This window comes from Podarcis gaigeae (assembly GCF_964106915.1).
Source record: "Podarcis gaigeae genome assembly, chromosome: 17".
NCBI classification, from domain to species: domain Eukaryota; kingdom Metazoa; phylum Chordata; class Lepidosauria; order Squamata; family Lacertidae; genus Podarcis; species Podarcis gaigeae.
The window spans coordinates 34,869,126-34,875,693 of NC_139694.1; the positions used below are offsets into that span (position 1 = coordinate 34,869,126).

Below are 6,568 nucleotides of genomic sequence, written 5' to 3' on the forward strand. Positions count from 1 at the left end.
CTAGGGCACCCCCCATTCTGAACATTTGCCCCTCTCTCGAGGCAGAGCACTTTAGCATTTAGGGGTGCCCTGTCTTCTGCCTTGTGCCCAAAGCAACTCCGGTACCGGCACTGCCCCACTCAGGAGCTTTGCCCAACAAGCTGGTGGTGGCGGAGCCAGAAAGCAGCCTTGTGTCCCAGGTGTGCCAGGCCTGGCTTGAGGCTGCAGTGGAACAATTTGTACAAAACGAATTAGCGGCGGCGGCAGGCAGGCCTGGAGGGAATATTCCGGCTGGTAAATGTGCTGTACCCTGTGGGCCCCACCCAGCTGGGAAGTGAGTTTCCGGAGCTGCCACATAATCTTGGTGCTTTGAATGCTCTATTTTTAGGGCTGCTTTCAACTGATTTGGGAGCTGCACCGCTCGCCCTTGGCCTCGCGGTCTCAGTAGGTCGGGGGAGTGGGCAGGCCCACCTCCCCAATTCTCCCCCCCCCACCAGCCCAGCAAGGATGTTTCAATCTGCAATCTCAGAAGCAAAGGTCGGAGCAGGAGACTAATCACTCTCTCACCTTTATTGTTTTTCTGCAGAGACACTCTGGCGACAGGACTGGCCCCCTCGAGGCATCGCAGACCCCAGCTCTCCTGGGCCTCTCTCTACCTCTGGTGAGTCTCATTCCACTTCTTCAGCTGCATGTACACACCTTGCACTTAAAGCACCACCTGCACCCAAACCCCCGGAGAACTGTAGGTTGCTGGGAATAATAATAATAATAATAATAATAATAATAATAATAATAATAATTTATTATTTATACCCCACACCCATCTGGCTGAGTTTCCCTAGGCACTCTGGGCGGCTCACAATCAAATGCTAAAAACAGTACAGCATTAAATATTAAAAACTTCCCTGAACGGGGCTGCCTTCAGATGTAGCTCTGTGAGGGGTGAACTACACTTCCCAGAATTCTTTGGGGCTCTGTGAGGGGTGAACTACACTTCCCAGAATTCTTTGGGGCTCTGTGAGGGGTGAGCTACACTTCCCAGAATTCTTTGGAGAGGGAAAATGTGCTTTGAATGTATGGTATGGACACATTCATGGTCTCCCTTTGCCTGCAGTCCTGAACACAAATGTTAAGAAAAAAGGATGGCTCTGAGGCAGAGGAGGCGCTTTGCTGCCTCTCTGTCCTTTCTCGCCAAGCCAGCATGCTCAATGGTCAGGGATTGTGGGAACTATGAAAATATCTGTAGGGCACCATGTGACAGAAAGCTGGTCCATATCCTTCTAAGTACAAGTCTGAAGTGTCCCTCCAATTTTACCCCAGGGACAATCCCATCTGCCCTAAATATCAAAAGATTAGAGAAATGTTGAATTACAATAGTCCTCTAAGGTAGGCCAGTATACCTGAAGGAGCATCTCCACCCCCATCATTCAGCCCGGACACTGAGGTCCAGCGCCAAGGGCCTTCTGGAGGTTCCCTCACTGCGAGAAGCCAAGTTACAGGGAACCAGGCAGAGGGCCTTCTTGGTAGTGGTGCCCGCCCTGTGGAACACCCTCCCACCAGACGTCAACGAGAAAAACAACTACCAGACTTTTAGAAGACATCTGAAGGCAGCCCTGTTTAGGGAAGCTTTTAATATTTGACACACTATTGTATTTTAATATTTTGTTGGAAGCCGCCCTTCTTCAGCTCATTGTCATTCCTACTCCAAAGACATAGAAACTGGCAGAGGAGAGAACTTGGTGAAAGCATAAGCCCTCAACGTTACAGGCAGTGGCGTAGCGTAGGGGGTGCAGGGGGGGCGGCCGCACTGGGCACAACATCTGGGGGTTAGGGTTAGGGGGCGCAAATCCACGGGTTAGGGGGCGCAAATCCATGGGTTAGGGGGCGCAAATCCATGGGTTAGGGGGTGCAAATTACTTGCCTTGCCCCGGGGTGCTGACAACCCACGCTACGCCACTGGTTACAGGTGAAAATGTTATGGACCTGCTGTCCTGCCTCAGGCTTGCTTTTAAGTGCCACAAACAAGGTGGCACGTGGAGCAGGCCTCAGGCCATGAGGCGACTGAGTCTCAGCAATGAGAATTGAGCCATGTAGACACGCAGCTCCCACTTTGCAAGGGTTCACAGTGTGAAAATTCACTTATCTGAACACGAAGAATTAGTACCCAGACCTCACTGTATGGACGTAAATTCAGATATCCAAACAGAAAGCATTTTTTACTTCCTTGTTTGCCTTTTGCTGGTTGGCTGAGGGAGGGAGAGGGAACAATTGGACAAACCAGAGAGCAGTTTCCCTGGGTTTTATTCTAGCCTTGGGGAGTCAAAATTCCATGGTCAGTAACGCACTGGAAAAAATTGCGTAAGAGTCAATGGGAATTGTTGGCTCTTTATGCAAACGCTTGCCTGTCGAACTATTTCCAGGGAGCGCATTGTGTTCGTAAAGTGGGACCTGTGGAAAAATGAACACGTCTTTCAGTGTTCCAACTCTTCTCTCCTGGCTGGGTCACACTGGTGCGAATTCACTTCGCCTCTCCCCACTCGCACATCTCAACATTCAGATGACTCTTTGCTGAATGGGTGGGCGGCCTCCATAGAAATGTCTTGCTTTTGAGCCGGCATCGAGGTATATGAAAAACTGTCAGCGGTGCTTGTTATCTGCGATAGCTCATTCCCACATGCAGGTCGAGAATCAGTGCTGCAGTCATCACATGCTAAGTATGCATGTGAGAACAAGCTCTAACACCCTTGGGGATAAGGGATCCAGTTTTGGCTGGGTGGAAGCAAAAGGAAAAGGCTGGCTCTGGCAAAGTGGGGTTAGCACAGGTAAGAGGGCACCAGTATTGGCCCCAGTTTAGGCTGGGTTCTCTTCCCTTGTAACCAGTTTGTGGACCCTCCCCTTGGCTCTGAGGCACAGAGAACTTTGCTGTCCCATGGCCCTGCTTTTTGAGAATGAGGCCCAAAGGGCATGCTACTTTAGATGTGTTGTTGCATTTGAAATGGATTGGGAGGGGGATTGGCATCAGGGTCGTGTGTGGTGTTCCTGGCTAAAACTGTTCCCTCAAAGCTGTTTGTTTGTTTGTTTGTTTGCTTGCTTGTTATTTTTTTGCCCCCACAGGAGCTTCCCTTCCAGTGCAGGGGGCATTTTTGTTAGGAGCATAATAACAACAACAACAACAACAACAACAATAATAATATTTATACCCCACCCATCTGGCTGGGCGGCTTCCAACAAAATATTAAAATACAATAGTCTGTTAAACATTAAAAGCTTCCCTAAACAGGGCTGTCTTCAGAAAGTCTGGTACAGTCATACCTCGGGTTAAATGTGCTTCAGGTTGAGCGCTTTCGGGTTGCGCTCCACGGCAACCCAGAAGTAACAGAACACGTTACTTCCGGGTTTTGCTGCTTGCGCATGCGCAGACGGTCAAAATGACATCACGCGCATGCATGGAAGTGGCAAATCGCAATCCGCACACATGCAGACGTGCAGTCACGGGTTGCGTTTACTTCTGGATAGGAATGGGCCTCCGGAACGGATCCCGTTCATATCCAGAGGTACCACTTTAGTTGTTTTTCTCTTTGAAATCTGGTGGGAGGGAATTCCACAGGGCGGGTGCCACTACCGAGAAGGCCCTCTGCGTAGCAGGGGAGGAAAGTGTCAACCCCCCCGCCCACTCATGCCCACCACAACCCCCATGCTGATGCCCACCCACCTTAAATGCAATGGTACATTTCGTTTGACGTGTGTGCCCTTTGGTCCCCAGCAGTCCACTTCTCACCACATGACGTGTTTCAAGTATGCACTTAGAGGTATTTTTAAGCATACATGTAAAAAAAAATATGACATGTCAGGCACATCAAACATCTTGTGTTGTAGAGACCACCTCACCAGGGAGCTGCGACATGGCCCCTTTCCTTGCCCATTTTGTATGACAAACAGTGGGGTGGGGGCCTATCCTGCTGTGTGTCCTACTGCTTCTACTCCCCTCTTCCTGCAGCCGGCTCGCAGCTGGATGCAGGGGGTGAGGTTTTCAAGAAGTCAAAAGCTCTCTCACCTTGTGACCTGCTTCCACCTGATTCATGGCTCTCTTTTCTCTTCCAGCTCACGCCCCAAGGTCTCTCCCCGGTGCCTCCCCTCTCCTGCCACTGCTGCCGCTGCCAGTTGGGGTTCCTGGTGATGTGATTTTATCTTGACGCTCTGAATCACATTGCCAGGGATTTCCAACCGTCGGTGAGCGAGAGAGTCACACCCGACTTGGATGGGGGGCAGCAGAGGCTCACCAGCGGTTGTGGGAAGGTGAGAAGTCAGCCCAAAGCATGGCAAATGCGCCACCAACCTCATGCGTGGCTGCTGTACCAGAGGAGTGGGGGGGCGGAGCATGCACTCATGTGCGAGTGGAGGTTGGGGGCTTCAGCGAGGGGCATGGGGTAAGCCAGGAAAGACCTCCTGACTGCAAAGGGTAGGGCTTAGCCCACCTGTGAACAGTGTTTGGTTCCATCATGTTCACAGTGGCTAAGTTCCGCCACTTGGAGTCCATTGTCCCCACATGCAGGCGCATGCCACAACTTTATCTCTCGGCAAAACCTCGCCAAGAAGGGATGCCAGGGGAGCCAGCCAGCCAGTCTGCGTACTCTACCTTTAAAACACTCCCAAGAATCCAGGGAACTGTAGTTTGTTGAGGGTGCTAGAAATAGTAGCTCTCTGAGAGGTAAACTACAGATCTCAGAATTCTTAATTGGGGGGTAGGAATGTACGATGGTGTGTACCCGCTTGAGCAGGTGATTCTGGACTTACTGGTCTATGCTGCGATTCCTAACAAGGTACCTATGCCTGCTTTGGCACCCTCAGCCTCCCACTTGGAGCCTGACCTTCCCAATGTCTAATAGACGTTTTGGGGAGGGGTTGGCTTGTGGGGGGAGTAGCCTGTTTGTGGGTTTGCTTTGCTTTGCTTTGTTTTTTCGGGGGGGTAGGCATTCCACCAATTTGGATCAGGGTGATGGCCCTGGACTTCACGAGTCTTTCTTCTGTTAAATGGACACAGTGGTATCTTGGTAGTCAAATGGCTTAGTTGTCGAACAAATCGGCTCCCAGATGTCACAAACCTGGAAGTGAGTGTTCCGGTTTGCAAACGTTTTTTGGAAGCTGAATGTCTGACGGGGCTTCCCTGGCTTCCGATTGAGTGCAGGAAGCTCCTGCAGCCAATCGGAAGCCGTGCCTTGGTTTTCGAACCATTTCGGGAATCGAACGGACTCCCATAAAGGATTAAATTCAAGAACCAAGGTACCACTGTATTTGGTTGGTGCCTACATTTCCTTAAGATTTCCAAACATGTCCCCCAGGCCCAATAAGATTACAGTGGTACCTCGCAAGACGAATGCCTCGTAAGATGAAAAAATCGCAAGACGAAAGAGTTTTTCGTTTTTTGAGTTGCTTCGCAAGATGAATTTCCCTATGGGTTTGCTTCGCAAGATGAAAACGTCTTGCGAGTTTGTTTCCTTTTTCTTAAAACCGTTAATACCCAGGGAATCCGTGCTTCGCAAGACGAAAAAACTCGCAGAACGAAAAAAACTCACAGAACGAATTAATTTCGTCTTGCAAGGTACCACTGTAGAGACCCCCAGCCCTCCTTATTTGTCCTGAGCAATTGAGTATGTGAGAAGCAGTCCCTGCTGTGTTTGGTCCTCTCTCTCCCCTGCCCCCCCCCGCTCTTTCTCAGTGGGGCTGTGGACATCTGCCCCCAAACCCTGCCTTAATGGCACCATGGAAGACCCTGATAGGGGACAGAAAATGCAGGGTGGGTGGGGGTTGAGATAGAGAAGGTCTTCTTTGTTCTGAGCTGGAGAGGATTGGTGGAGCGGGGGCAGGCAGAGGAGGGGTGTGGAGACCCCAGCTTCCTCCATGGGGCTCTGCCTCCCGTGCCTACTGAGCTGATATTCAGTTGCTTTAGATAAACTGGCTCAGTTCAGCAGGAACAGGAGTCTTGCCCAGACCTTGCAAAGATTCAGCTGCTGGCTGGGGAACCCCACACCTCCGAGGACGCAGGCAATGCTCACAGCTGGATTGTCGTCACCTCCAACAACACTGGGAAGGGGCACAGCCTGAGCTGCACATGTGCCACGGAGGACACTGAGACTGGCAGGCCCCCCCTCCCAGGAAAACAGCTGCCTCTGCTGGATGCCAGGAGTGCCCGGACAAAATCTTCTCATCTTCTCCACTAGACCTCATACAACTTCACTGTTCCTCTGCATCACTCTGTGAGAGCATCTGCACCATCTTTGGGGGCTGGCCTTGCATCACCCCACATGTAAATAAACAGTTGCTGTTAAACGGTTGTCGGCTCCTTGCTTGGATTTCCGCCTGTTGAATAGAACGGAAGCAGAGATTTGAGTCCACAGCTCCCTTGACCAACCATTCTTTCTGCAGCACACCTGTGGGGCTCAGGAGCCCAGTTCTGTCACCCCTTGCCTGCATAGCTGGCAGCCTCTCACCCTTTTTCGAACACCCTCCCTTGTGGAGGGTTCCCTCAGTCTCCTCTCCTCTCCCTGGGAGTCCTCCGGGAAGCTGCCACTGCCATCCCTGGTCTCTGAAC

At 51.2% G+C, this 6,568-nt stretch overlaps 1 long non-coding RNA gene across 1 annotated transcript in view; it reads left to right on the forward strand.

Annotated features, from left to right (window-relative positions):
• The window catches only part of LOC310835275, a 45,734-nt gene extending 39,428 nt beyond the window's left edge, over window positions 1–6,306 (forward strand). Inside the window, exons 2-4 of the long non-coding RNA XR_014559493.1 lie at window positions 566–640; window positions 4,081–5,334; window positions 5,591–6,306. This is a non-coding gene — a long non-coding RNA (uncharacterized lncRNA). The remainder of the gene's footprint in view (window positions 1–565; window positions 641–4,080; window positions 5,335–5,590) is intronic.
• Window positions 6,307–6,568: the final 262 nt, after the last annotated feature.